Here is a 15,215-nt window from a genome sequence, read left to right as displayed (position 1 = left end):
CTTTTGAATTCGTAGTTAAAGATGAGAATTATAATATTAAATAATGTGATTATGTAATATTATTGCCATATTTAATACTTTTCAATCCAGAGAGTATGATAAAAGACAGAGAGTAGAAACATAGATGCAAAAACATTAATCATACCAATGTCAAAGAAGATAGATCAAATACGTAGGGAAGAAAAACAGTCCTCACATTTTTCATAGTAATAAGATTTTTGTTTAACTAAATCATGAATCATAAAGCCCAGAAAATAGAGAGCAGAGGAAAAGCACTTCTAGTAAAAATGTTTATAAAGGGACTAAAGATTAAAAATTATAGGGAATAGTTTACAAGAAAATAATTTTCTTTTTGATTCAATCATATATCAAAAGTCTCCTGAGGGTATACCATCCATTAATTATTTTTCTTGTCTCACAATGGAGTCCAAAGAATAAAAATATCTCCTTTGAAAGTTTAAATGTTACTTTGAAATGTGATTTCTGCTTTGTAAATTCCTTCCCCATTTCTTATTTCCTACCCCGCTGTCCGCCCCATTCCTGTTTATGCCATTCAGCATTATCAGCTCTAGAATGGACCCTGTTAGGCCTATGATGCCTTCTGAAAGGCCATCTATTATAGTACTGAACTTGATGAAAAAATAGTCTTACTTGGAGATCTGGAACACAGTTCAGAGAACTGTATCTCAACCAATAATAGCTTTTTTAAGGAATTATGAGAGCACCATTGTTCAGACATTCAATTCTTTACCTAGTTGATTTCATTTAACAAATAAACTCATGGATTTTAGTTAAGGAAAGAAGATTGTATACAAGATTTTGAGACAGTAAAATCCTTGGAGCATGTTGTCCCTTGTTCTTGAGAATTCTTAGGTTGATCCATTGAGATGTCCTTTTGTAATTGAAAGGAAATGATTCATGCCTCAGCTGAATTTGCTTCCATTGTGTTGTATTGAAACTGACTTCATATGACTAGTTCTTACAGTGTTTCAAAATACCATCAGAAATCTCCAAATTAGTAGACTGGAAACTAAGAATGTTGCTTTGTAAATCAAATAGCACAAATTTTGTTCTGCTTGAACAGTCCCTGAAAAGTGAAAATTAGCAGAGACTAGCAAAATTGATGTTAGATAATTATGACAAATACCAAAACAGCCTTAATTTTGTACAAATGGCTCTTTTAAGAGAAAGCTCCCTTTGTTGATGCAAAATGACCTATTTTATAAAGTTTTTATGTACCCCTCTCCTCTACAAGTGTCCTTATTTCATAAAGAACACCTGCAAGGTAAAGCAATGTGATAGTAAGTACCATCCATTCTGACAGGGACATATACCAAATTACAGTTGTTAGAAGCTAGGAGTTACTAGTAATGGTATTAAGAATGGTGGCTTACCAATACAATACTAGTATCAGCAGTAAGGTATGGAAAATCCTTTCGTAGATAATATATTGTCTGATATCTATAAGGTATTAAGACACTGAGGGCGGGAGTTTATTTGTAAAAATGGTGTTTTCTGGTGAGCAGGGAAAACAGCGGCCACCATGAGGAAGTACATGGTGCCCTTTTAAGGTGGAAACGCTGGGCTCAACAGCAGGTGCTCTCCCACTTCCTAGCCCACTCTCAGTAGTTCTAAGGGAGTTTTCCTGGCTGGATGCATTATTTTTTCTTTCTTCCATCGTGTGAAGGGTATTTGATTGAAAATCTCTGTCTTCTAGAGCAACAAGTGAAAAGGCTCGATTCTTCTTTTCTCAATACACACTTCTTGTTGGTCTTTCTGGCTAGCCTTTTGTTAATTGGCTCAAGAGAGCTTTTAGTTGTCAGGTCCTGTGAGAGCTACTAAAATATCTCATTTTTTGGTTTCATGAATGGTTGAATCTTGTCAAAACTAAATACTGAGTCTTCCCAATTTGTTTCCCTGGCCTAACAAAGACTGACTGAAACTTCCCAAAATTCTAAAGCACACTTATACTCAGAATGTCCCCAGGCTATTCAAGTATTTGGCCTCTGACATTAGAATAAATAAGTTTTTTTCGTAGCTACTTCGAGTTTTCAGTAGTTTTTCCCACATTCACTGGCGTGCTATGATGTTCGAAAAAATGCCTGCAGCCAGAATTGTGGACTGTGGTTTGCAAACTCTCAGGCCCATCCCACATCCTTCGCTTTGGGAAGTGCCCTCTATCTGCCCTTATCCAGTGTCGCATATCAAAACTGCTCAAGTTTGCCATTAACCCTAATGTGTATATTCTCTCCCTGGGAAATCTGACTTCTACCTGGATTGAAAACCTTGAGCTAAAATGCAAGGCTGCTAGTGGTGGCATTTTGATAATCAACCAGAGTGAGGAGAGAGGATGCCTCTGAAATCACTTCATAAAATGAGTTTTCTGCTGGCCACATTTGTGTAAGTTTGGTCCTGGTAGTAACCATAAGGAGGCTGAGGAAGAAGAATGTCCAGGCTGCACCTTAAAGCGTGTTCCCTTTTGGCAAGCTGTGTATGAAGAATAACCTGACAAGGTGTTGGAGTCATTTACTGACTGTTTTGGTGGATGACTTGAAATTTGTTCTTTCCCTTGGACTTTACAATACCGAGTTGTTAAAGTTATGTGTACTTCTTAGGAGAAGGGTAGTTACATTCTGAATAGATAATAGTAAAACTGGTAAGAGTAAAAAGACTTTTATCTTATAATTAAGTTGATTTGTAAATGTGAACCTGTATTTTATTACAAAATCCTAATAGTTATACAATTTTAATACTATTTATTTATTTAATTTATTTCTTTCTTGAGACGGAGTCTCACTTGTCACCCAGGTTGGAGTGCAGTGGCGCGATCTCTGCTCACTGCAACCTCCATCTCCCGGGTTCAAGTGATTCTCATTCCTCAGCCTCCTGAGTAGCTAGAATTACAGGTGCATACCACCATGCCTGGCTAGTTTTTGTATTTTTAATAGAGACAGAGTTTCACCATGTTGGCCAGGCTGGTCTTGAGCTCCTGGCCTCAAGTGATGTGCCTGCCTTGGCCTCGCAAAGTACTGGAATTACAGGCATGAGCCACCATGCCTGGCCAATTTTTAATACAATTTAACAGTAAAGACAGCTATCAAAATTTTGTCCTACAGGATCATTTTAAAGCTGAGAAGTTTTATCTCATGTTAGTTGATACCAGTCAAATCAAGAAGATACACAGCACCCATAGAAAGAATACTTGCCCCATGAAGCTAAAGATAAAAAGCTCATGAATAAAGCAGTTACCCTGGGATGCTTAGAACTTATAAACACCAAGACAGGGATCTAACTCCAAGTAAAAAATACTTACCTCTTTATTGTTTTATACCAGTAAAGTTTGATTCAATATGTAGTCATCTGGAAAACTAGAACAATCTTTTCTTATACATATTAACTTCCTCCCTCTTCACTGTGACATAGCATGAAGGCAAGGCACAGATTTCAACTAAGTGACATCTCTTGAAACATTAGCATACTTGGACAGTCCCTCTATTGTGATCGTGATGAACTTTTTCACAGAATGACTACTTACCACTGAAATGCAGCATTCCTGGAAGCTGAACGACAGTGCAGTGAAGAACATTCTGTTCTTTCAACCCAGGCGACTGCCCAGCTTTCCATTCCATGTGAAGTCTGAGCAATGCCCTGTGTCTTGGGGTCAGATGGAAGCATATTAAATCCAATGTGCAACATTTCTGTAGGGAGGCTAAATTATACATTTCCTGATATTTATCTCTGAGTTTTATTCACATCCATGATTGAGATGCCTTTATTGATCAGGCATCTCATTTCTGCCTCTTGCATCCTGTCCTCATTGTTCTTATGGGTCACAGCCATTTTTCTCTGGACACCTCACCTTATCCCCCTTCTCACCACTCCCACCATTCTGGGCTGCTCAGTTTGATAGCTGTTTCTGAAGGCTCAGAAAGAGCAGTTGAAATGTGTTTGAAGAAAGACATCAGTATTTTCTCTTGGGAGATAGCTGGGTAAGGATAATGCCATAGTGAGACAATGATGAAAACAGTGGCATTGTTTTTGTGGCAGCAATAATTGGTGCTAGTAGTCAGTAGAAGGAGTCCTGCAACTTTTATGTGTTCCTCCCTCTCCTCCCACTGTGGTCTAGTGGGGAGAGATATCTGTTTTGAAACTGGAAATAAAAAACTGCCTGAGTCACTCCAGTACATGAAATGTAGAGCACTTAGCATGCATACACCAAAGGGCTAATGCAGTGACCTTTGCAAATAGCTTCTTGCATATACTTACTGGATTTGATTTCTTTTCCTTGCTGTACTTTTGGCTTGTAGTTCTTAACTGTTTTCTAGGATTATTAGAATCAGAACTCGTGATGTATAAGGCTAGATTTGTGACCCATAGACTTTAATTTTGAGGTTCACCAAAATGACCAGAACAGTGCCACCAAAAGGCAGGGGCACTGCCCTGTGGCTCTTGTTCCCAGCAAATACAACCTCTATTAATTCTCGGCCGGGCGCGGTGGCTCAAGCCTGTAATCCCGGCACTTTGGGAGGCCGAGGCGGGCGGATCACGAGGTCAGGAGATCGATCGAGACTATCCTGGCTATATGGTGAAGCCCTGTCTCTACTAAAAATACAAAAAATTAGCCAGGCGTGTTGGCGGGCACCTGTAGTCCCAGCTACTCGGGAGGCTGAGGCAGGAGAATGGCGTGAACCTGGGAGGCGGAGCTTGCAGTGTGCCAAGATCGTGCCACTGCACTCCAGCCTGGGGGACAGAGCAAGACTCCGTCTCAAAAAATAAATAAATAAAAATAAATAAATAAATAAATAAGTAAAATAAAATAATTCTCCCCCTGAGAGGAAGCTTATTCCAAATGAAAGTTATAAATGGCATCCCTTATTCATTCAGAGTTAGGATCTTTATATTCAGCATTCTCATCACCAAAATCATCATTTATTGAACTTTAATTGTGCAACATAACATAATGGGTGAGATACTCCAAGTATGGACAATTGGAAGTGAGACACAGCAGGAATACAGGAAGGCCTCAGGTGTTCAGGTCCACACGGTACTCTATACAAAGGTAGACATGTGTGCCTAGGTTCTGTGGGTATTTTATCATGTCTGTTCCTTCCAGCATCTGGACATTTCATCCCTGGCTGCTTTTGGAGGGAGTTGAATCCTGACAGGAGGGTTATCTAGGGAACTACCCAGGAGGAAAATGAAACCCAGTGTGGAGCAGGAGGCCAGGACCAGGCCCCTGCTGGTAATGCAGTATGTTGCTGTCACAACTGACTGCATACACAAATAGATGCTTGGATTTTTTTTTTTTTTTTTTTGCTTTGCTTTGTTTTCTTTTATTTTGCCTTTCATGACAGCATGCATTTTGTAAGGCAAAGAAAAAAATCTCTTGGACGGATTCAAGTTTTCATATCTGCAGAAGGCATTTCTACAGCTATTGTCAAACTTAGCTGGTCTGTAAAGATTCTTTGTTTCTGGTTGACTGTTGCAGAAAGCAAGTTCATAAACGACCACCAATACAGGAGAGAATGATTTCTATTGAAAGAGTCGAGTAGGATATGGTGCATGGAGCCAATCCTGAAAAGGGTTTTGTTTCTTGCAGCATGGTGGAAATTCACATTCAGATTGCTGCTCTATGCTCTTTAGCATGCTACAGTGAAACAATGGGCATGCCAGCCGTTGTAGCAGTGTTGATTAATGCATTCCTTGAATGTGTTGATTAATGTGTTCCTGGGATGCCTCCTTAAGCCGCCACTGCACCTGAGGCGTGTCGGATATGCCTTCTCCCCGGCTGCTGCTTCGCTCACATGAGCCCTTTGGCACATCGGTCTTTTGTGTGTATATTTCACACCAGTGCCTTTATGAGTAAAATTACACATCTGGCAGACTTTTTACAGACATACTATCATCTGACAAAAGTGTCTACATTATAATCTAGTTGGGACTCTATAAACTATGATGTTCATAGAAGGAATGCTCTTCTAATAAACACAAATGCTTAGTGGCATGGCTTAGTGGCATCACTCTGTCCTGTGCATAATCCCACCCAGGGATTTATTTTTGTTCTTTTCAAAAGTTTTATAAAGAAATCAAGCTGAAAATACTTATGGAGCACAGTTTGCACTTGAATAATATGGGAAGAGATGCGTAAATGGATAGCCCATTAGACACTTGGTACACTTGGAATCTCAGTTGGAAATGCACTCCTTTCAGGCCAGCCAGGGTAATTCTGTTTCCACTCTGCTTCATTCCAGGTTGTGACTTCTCCTGCTGTATTCTGAATTCTCATTAAATAACATGTTTGTTTCGTAGCATGTTTCCAGAAAGACTTACCTTGATGTGGTTCTACCTAACTAATGGTTTGAAAAAGATAAGTGGGAGGTTTTTGTAATTTGTCACTTGTAATTTGAGACATAAGAATTCTACTGATACTTTAAAAACTTTCTGACCTTTTAATTCTCAGCAAGAAGACCAAAAGGATTAGAAAGCCATGTTTTAAAATGATGGGAGAGGGTCCAGGCATAGAAGAAATGGCCCAGTGGTGCTGGGGTGATGGCATTGCCTGCTGTGCCTTGAGGCTCACACTATAGTATTTTAACAGAGGAAACCATCCGTGCTATTCAGAAAAATTACATTTAACATTGGGAAAAGCAAAGCAAACAAATTCATCTTGAATAAGAGGGAGTTTTTATATAATAAAAAATTATCGTATGAAGCCATTATATAAAGAAGTGGTAAAGTCTACAATATTTATTGCTGTTAAATCTTGGCATGAAATTAATGGTGAAGGATGGCATTTTGATATTTTTAAGAATAAGACTTCAATGAGGATTCTTTATTCTTTTAACACTTGTCAGTGACAAGACTATTCAAAGGTCTGCTTTGAGGTTCACAGAATACATAACTTCTGTTATTTCAGTAATAATAATTAACCCCAAAATTTACTATTATTTTAAATGGTTGTTGATATCTGTCTCACAGAGAGTATTTGTGGAAAATGGAAAATATTGAATTATTTCTGTTGCATTTGCATACATAAACTTCTCTTTTGGAACTTGAGGTACACAGTATATGTGTTTAAATCATTTTAATACATGTTAGATTTGGAAGCTGTATTTGGAAACACTAATCTTATTTGAAATGTATTAGTCTTCAGATAACTTTTAATTATATGATCTATTTAAAAGCAAAATGCACCAAAAAAGTATCTAAGAGGGAGTATACATGTATAATTAGACATGTATTTTCTTGGTTTGCCTTGAATTCTGCAAGAATTGAAGGGGTAAACAAAGAGAAGCAGTGAGCACGATTAATCTGGTTTTCTGCAAAGCTTTTGATACTGTACTGAATAAAGCTGCTGACAGAAGCTGTTAGCTTGGGGAAAGAAAGGCCATAGGAGGAACAGGTTATGAAAGGTGAGAATGGAAGGTGGAGGACAGACCAACACGGAGAAGAAGCACAGGGGAAATGGCTTCTGCACGTTTCTATTTATTTACTTTTGTCAAAAAGCACAGAGAAGATGCAGTTAATGTAGTTTCCTAAATGGCTTCGTTCCCTGGGACAAAAAAAAAAAAAAACTGAGATGGAACTTGACAAATATGACTAGACTAAAGTACCATATTTAAATGATTCAAATGACCTGAAAAATATATCTACGTTCCAAGTGTCCTATAAAATATTTCTTTATTATGTAACATTTCTCTCTTACTGAGAATCCAACTATAGATATTCTTTAATGCAAAAACAGTCTTCAAATCGATTTGGTTTGCAAAATAATAAGTTATTTGACTGGGACATATTTTTAAAGGTATCTGAAAAACTTGCTTGCCATAGAGGAGTAGGAAAAATAAATATATTCTACCCAAACCAGAAGTCATCCCTAAGGAAAACATACCCTAAATTTTCCCCTGGGTCTTCTCATTGATGGTTGTTGATAACCCAGAGCAGGTTTATGGTAGATTGATAGACATTTTTATTTTCCTGAAGACAGACCTTTAGATGCTAAGATTTTTCTTCTGTAGATCAATCTCCAAGTTCAGCAAGGAGGTAGATTTCAAATACCTACATTATAATAGACTTCTTGACTCTGTCCAAATTATTTTCTTTTTTGTAATGTAGCTGCCTTGATCCAGTAAGTGAGCCAACAGTTAGGGTATGGAAAGACCTTTGTTACAAAGAGTACATAATGGAAAGCCTTTCTTTTATAAAACAGATTTCCCTCAGTTATGAGTCAAATGTGGTTCCCCATAAGAAGCATGTTCAGTAACCATTGAATGAGTGCTGGGAACATTGTTTATAATTGAACCTAGAACCTCAACATTTTATTGATAATAAATCACAGTTTATTCTGAAGTCATTTGGGTCTCATTCGTACAAATAAGATACTAATTTATGGAATCTACATGTAATGCCTGTCTGGTGGCCATCTTTATTAATAAACATTATCTATAGCTTGTTGTAAATAGGGAACTGCCAGAGGTGATAAAATGCAAAAAGAGCCAGATACGGCTCTTGCTCTTCAGGGAATCACACTCATTCAGATGTATATGTATAAATTGACTGTTCATATACACACATATGTACATAAAAAAAAAGCATGGAGTAGCATTATTGATGGTTAAATGTGTTGTAGAGGCCAAAAGTGCTCTAGGAGTTCAAAAGAGTGGTGACCAGTAGGTACTGGGAGACTAACCAAAGTTTATGACTGGTTTGGACTTTAACTGATCATTAAGGAAGAATTATTCTAAAAGTAGTTTAGAAAAATTAAAAAGAGTAGAAATTACAGTGGGGAAAATCACAATGTCTTGAGTGGGGAGGGAGATAAGCATGGTATTTGAATGGTAAAAGAGAAAACAAGTAAACCAGTTTAAAGCAGCAAGTAGACCTAAGAAATGATTGAAAGTAATTTTGGAGAGGTGTTCATTTCTTCCCTCCTTTCTTCATGAATGAATGATCATTTATACATTCATTCATAAGTAAGCTACTGTGCTTCAGACATTCCTAAACAGTAGCAAGTAAGCTATACGTGAAATGTATACAGCACAGCAATTGCAATATGGTGTAATTAGTACAAAAATATGAAAATATATATATTATGTGCATGTATATGTATTAGGTACATATACATGTAAAGGTATAATAGCGATATAAAGGTAAATGTAGCAACTCTGCATGGTGGCATCAGGAAAATCCTTGAGAAAGAACATGAAACATGGGTGGACATCCCCCAGGCAGACATGGAGAAGGACATTCCAGGCTCTGGGAGAGCCGAGGCCAAGTAGATCCTATGTGAAGTCATGTAGTAGATACACTCCAAGTGCCTTGGTATATGATTGAAGGTGGAGAAGTTGGAAGTGCTGTGAAGACAAGTTGGAGAGGTCATCTGTGGCCAGGAATTTGGGATAGATTATGGGATTCCACTTAACGGATTTTGAGTACAGGAGTCATGTGATCTGATCTGAGTTCAGAACAGACACCCCAGCAGCTATATGTAGGATAGATTGGAGTACTGGTGAAATCAGAAGCTGGAAACCAGTAGGAGGCTAGAGATGATAAGAAGCAATAGAGCTTGGGCCACTGTCCTAGCAGACGGGCTGAAGAGGAGACAGTACACAGTATATTTGCCAACTGAGAATGAAGAATGAGGAAGAGCAAGGCCTGATCTCTGCCATTAGAGACTGGACAGATGGTAGTGATACTGAACAGAATAGAAAATATACCTGAACAGCCAGCCACAGTGGCTCATGCCTGTAATCCCAGCACTTGGGGAGGCCAAGGTGGATGCATCACTTGAGTTTAGGAGTTCAAGACCAGCCTGGCCAACATGGTGAAACCCCATCTCTACTAAAAATACAAAAATTACCTGGGTGTGGTGGCACGTGTCTGTAATCCCAGCTACTCGGGAGGCTGAGGCATGAGAATTGCTTGAACCCAGGAGGCGAAGGTTACAGTGAGCCAAGATGGAGCCACTGCACTCCAACCTGGGCTGCAGAGCAATACTCTGTCTCAAAAACTAAAATAAAATAAAAAATAAAATGCAGCAGAAGGGCTGCTTTTAAGAGGAAGACAGGACTGTGATGAATCTGTTGTTTAAAATATGTCTAATTGTGAATATACTATACTGAGTTTGAATTATATTCAGTTATGAACTCATTAAGTTCTTGAGTGAGAAGTGATATATGCCCAGTGTTGTTTTGAGAAGGCTAATTTGGCATCTATATTTTAGGAAAGTTTGGTGAAAGGACATAGAAGATGAGAAAAGCAGTTAGGAAATTATTGCTTTGCTAGATATATTTGTACTGAGATCCCAAAACTACAGGTGAGGCCATGGGAATGGTAGGCAGAGATGCTGGGAGTCAAGCAGGTTGCCCCTTGAGGAGGACAGTAGCTCCTTGCCTTCTGTCACTTTGTTTAAATTTACCAAGAACTTTAGTTCCATCATTCTGTGAATACAATCTTGGTTGAGACATATTTGTTCTCAGTTGGACATCTTAATTGGAACTCAGAAAACAGGATTGGCAGCAGTGATAACTGGTCATCCCAGTTTGTCCTGAGATTTAGTGTACTTTTTTGAAGAAGAGGAGTGGTTTCTCGGGGACTCCATGCAAGTAGAATTCATGCCATCAGTCATCTCCAAGAGAACTAGCTAGCTGTAGAAACCAAAAGGTCAAAAACTTATATTAACTGAGGGACCTAGAATGTACTCAATTCAGACTGAAATTATTTTCTCAAAGAGTGATCTGAATGAAGAAAATTTTGCCAAGAGCAAAAATGAAGGAAAACAGTACATAGCATTCCCAAGGGTCACTGGAAACATTTTTTGAAGCAATGACACGGAACAATATGTCATTATTACTAAGCAGACAAATTTGAGTGAAATATAAGGGGAAAGAGCTACATTGTTTCTGTTGTTGATATTTTTGTGGGTTTTTTTTTTTTTTTTTTTGTACTTTGGTCACTATTTAGAAAGGTTGATCAGTTAGACACAGGCCAAATGTTTAAGGTGATATTTCTGTGAAACATTTTCATCTTAATAATTATTTCATATTTATTATGATGAAAGGCATTTAACCCTAGAGCATGTACAAAGCTGAGTCACAAGTCTCAGAAATAGTGTCCTAAAGTGATGTATTGGCCTCAGAGGGAATTCGTATGTACTTATACACAAATTCACCATAATGAATGCACCAAATCATACTTTTAAATGCCCAAATAATTTATATTCATAAATTTTTCATTTTGAGCCCCTAGATATTTTTTAATCAAAACCCATACCACTATCCATTCATCTTCCATTCAATCAAACGGAAAAGAGCCATATTTTTTTCAAAAATAGCAAAATTATCTAATTTCTCTTCTACTTCTCATGTCCATAGGATAAGCAAAAGAAAAAAAACCTGAAACACCTGAGTTGACACTTTAAAAATTTATCCCAGAAGCATGAGATGGGATGGTCAGAGGTCATGCAGTTGGTGTCACAGGGGCACTCTGCCTGTTTTCTTCTGTAGCTCATACCAGTCACACCTTGTTGGTGCTAATGACTTCCCAGGTGCCTGGTACCAATTCTTCATTAGTTGCAGTTGTCCTAGAAATCATTAGTGATCTGTGTAGGTCATGGAACCTATTTTCTGGAAAACCATTTAATACTTACTTCAATTTCTATAAATGTTTTCTGTGGAAAAGAACATTTCCACATTTTGCTTGCCATTGTTCTGAATCTGGCTGACATACAACACACTTTGGCATCTGTAATGAAATTACATTAATCGTCTGTCCTTAACTATCTTCCTGGTAAAAGGAATGGGAAATCTTTGTTCAGATATGCAATAACACTATTATAAAATTGTTCAAATTATATAGAATTATTTGCAGATTATGTTAGAGAGTTCATTACAATTTAAATTCATTTCATTATCAAAATTATTCTTTGTTTTTTGGTATTACGTAGTGGTCTTCCTTTTAATGGAGTGTTTTACTTCTATTTATAGAATATAAAGAATGTGTAGTTTGCTGTTTTATTTTTTTTCCCATAATTTTTTTTTATTATACTTTAGGGTTTTAGGGTACATGTGCACAATGTGCAGGTTTGTTACATATGTATCCGTGTGCCATGTGCTGTTTTATTTTTTTAAAGAACTATTTTTAACAAAAATTTGATTCAATGAAATGTAATTCTATTTCCTGAATAAAACGTAAAGCAAAACGTAATTTTTTTAAAAAAGCTTTAAAAAACCGTAATTTTTTTAAAAAGCTTTAAAAAAACGTAATTTTTTTAAAAAGCTTTAAAAAAACGTAATTTTTTAAAAGCTTTCTGTTATTGAGTTGTATTGAGTATTATATTTTAATCAAAATTTGAATTTAAAAATAATCTTTTCTAAGATTCAGTTTCTCTTAACTCATAAAATATTTTACTGCCCCCAAATGAGCACCATAATTTTAATGTCACAATAAATGAGAAAAAAAAAATGGAGAAATTCCAGGTTGCAAAGCCAGATCTGATACAAATTTTGCCTGATGCCTTTATTATTACCTTATACTTCCTCCTAGCCTATGTGCCTCAACAGGATAGACATGTGACATTTTTCTTTGGAAATTTGACTTATTCTTTTCAGTGGTGTCCCTAGTTTAACACAACATGGAGGCAAAATGTTTTCTGGAAGGATCTCAACTTACCCAGGGATGCATTTCTCTTTTGCTTCTCTGTTTGTTGGCGTATGCATGACATAATGACCTTTTTAGAAAATAGATGTTTATTAAAAAAATAGCCTCTGGTATCCTCTAACATTTTACTGCATAAAGATAAATTAGTTTAATTTTATATAATATATTTTAACTTCTTCCCAATGGTGATGGCCTTCTTCAATATTTAATAAGGTAAAATTAGCATTGTATTACAATAACAATTGAGAATAATCAAATATGCCCTAAGCAGTGTTTTTTCAATATCAGGGTTTTTTCTCTCTTCTCTTGCTCTTTTGTAAAAAAAAAAAAAAAATGTCAACAGATGTTTGGGGAAGGATTAAATTTGTATGTAGGCAGTAATATCTTAACAGTAGGCTTAGATATTCCTAGTGATACCTGTTCTGAAAACTGTACGTTCTAATGTAATAATAGCAGTCACCATTTATTGAGGCTTACCATATGCTAGACATGTTCTAAGTACTGCACATGTTTTATCTCATCCTCACAGTAACTTGTTATTATTCTCATTTTATAGATGAAGAAATCGAGGTACAGTGTTAATTACATCACTCAGGGACACAGAGCTAGTAAACGGTAGAGCAGGGCTTCAAACCAAGGCAGTCTAATTCCAGGGTGCATGTACTTCACCACCACATCGCTGCTTGGGCACAAAATGTGCCCAGCTGAATGCTTAATTAGTTCATAAGAGCAGCACTTGGCCTTGAGACTTCTGGTCAATGTGCTGTATGTACATGACAAATAAGGTCTCATATGGAAGTCAAAGTTATTACCCTGCTGCCCATTCACATCAAATAATAAATCTAAAGACTGTCAAGATTATTGCACTGCACATGTGGCTCTAAATATCTATTCCATGTTTGTGTGCATTGCAGAGAATAAATAGGTGCAACAGAAAGAGAAAAACAAATTCTAGACCAAACAATATGATATGGTTAGGAATACTTGCCTGCTATTACATTGGGTATTCTTATCTCTGATATGACTGATTTCTATCTGAAAAAAAATATTCTTGGACTTTAGTGTCATTGTGGTTTGCTCACAGGTCTGGCCTTTGTCCACAGTAATAGAAATCATGTTAATGAATGCTCACTTTTTATACCTTATCCCCAACCGATGCCACCTCTTCTTTCCTAGAGCTGTCACCCAGGAACTTGAGCCACGTTTTATTCACACAGGATTTCGAAGGTAGCTCGGTAACTGCTGCTTCTCAGAAGAAATTTACTGATAGCTGCTTTGATGTGACTTTTTACTCCTTTCCTGGCCCCTTTGTGTCCTAACCCAGTGTTTGGGTTTTTGTTTTTTTTACTTTTCTTTTTTTTTTTGCTTGCTTTCTTTCTTTTTTTTTTTTTTTTTTTTTTTTTTTTTTTTTTTTTTGAGATGGAGTCTTGCTCTGCGGCCCAGGCTGGAGTGCAGTGGTGTGATCTTGGCTCACTGCAACCTCTGCCTCCTGGGTTCAAGCGATTCTCCTGCCTCAGCCTCCCAAGTAGCTGGGATTACAGACAGGCGCCACCAGGCGCAGCTAATTTTTGTATTTTTAGTAGAGACAGCGTTTCACCATGTTGGCCAGGCTGGTCTTCAACTCCTGACCTCAGGTGATCTGCCCGCCTCGGCCTCCCAGAGTGCTGGGATTAGGCATGAGCCCCTGTGCCTGGCCCCGTGTTTCTGTTTTAATAAAAGAATCTGGAAGATAAATAGTCTTGAAGAGAGCCAAAGGAAGGAAAATTTAAATCGTATCATTAGATTCAAGCAGAATTCCAGGGTTTGGGTTTGTTGTTGTTGTTATTTGGTGTTTTTTTGTTTGTTTGTTTTGTTTTTCGTTTTGAGACGGAGTCTTGCTCTGTCGCCCAGGCTGGAGTGCAGTGGCGCGATCTCGGCTCACTGCAAGCTCCGCCTCCTGGGTTCATGCCATTCTCCTGCCTCAGCCTCCCGAGTAGCTGGGACTATAGGCGTCCGCCACCATGCCCGGCTAATTTTTTGTTGTTGTTGTATTTTTAGTACAGATGGGGTTTCACCGTGTTAGCCAAGATGGTCTCGATCTCCTGCCCTTGTGATCCTCCCACCTCGGCCTCCCAAAGTGTTGGGATTACAGGCATGAGCCACCGTGCTCTGCCGGGTTTTTTTGTGGGGGAGGGGGTTGTTCTGGATAGAGGAGGCCTTTCCTGTGAGCCCCTTACATTGTCACACCCTAAAACTCTCTCCTCATATATTCCCCACCTGCTTAGATTATAATAATTTCAGTAATGCCTTCTAGACAATGATCATGATAAATATGTACTTGTTTCTTTTAATATGATTATTAGTAATAAAGTATAGCTTTGCAACATGGATTTTATTTAAATCCGTATTTAGTTTTATTAATGATCTCCAGATTATGAAGTGTTTTATTCTGGGTGTTTTATTGTTTCTTTGTCTTAATTAAGCTTGTACAAAGCCAAAGCCCTGTTCTGACTCTGCTGCAGGTGGACTGGCCTCCTTGATGACCCATGAGCAGGCCAGGACACTCCCACCACAGGGTC

General features: G+C 37.8%; 1 protein-coding gene across 30 annotated transcripts in view; it reads left to right on the top strand.

Annotated features, from left to right (window-relative positions):
• The window catches only part of NRCAM (neuronal cell adhesion molecule), a 311,540-nt gene that overhangs the window by 149,668 nt on the left and 146,657 nt on the right, over nucleotides 1-15,215 (top strand). The window lies entirely within an intron of this gene.

This window comes from Hylobates moloch, unplaced genomic scaffold, assembly GCF_009828535.3.
Source record: "Hylobates moloch isolate HMO894 unplaced genomic scaffold, HMol_V3 SCAFFOLD_1, whole genome shotgun sequence".
NCBI classification, from domain to species: Eukaryota; Metazoa; Chordata; class Mammalia; order Primates; family Hylobatidae; genus Hylobates; species Hylobates moloch.
This window is presented reverse-complemented; position numbering and strand designations above follow the sequence as displayed.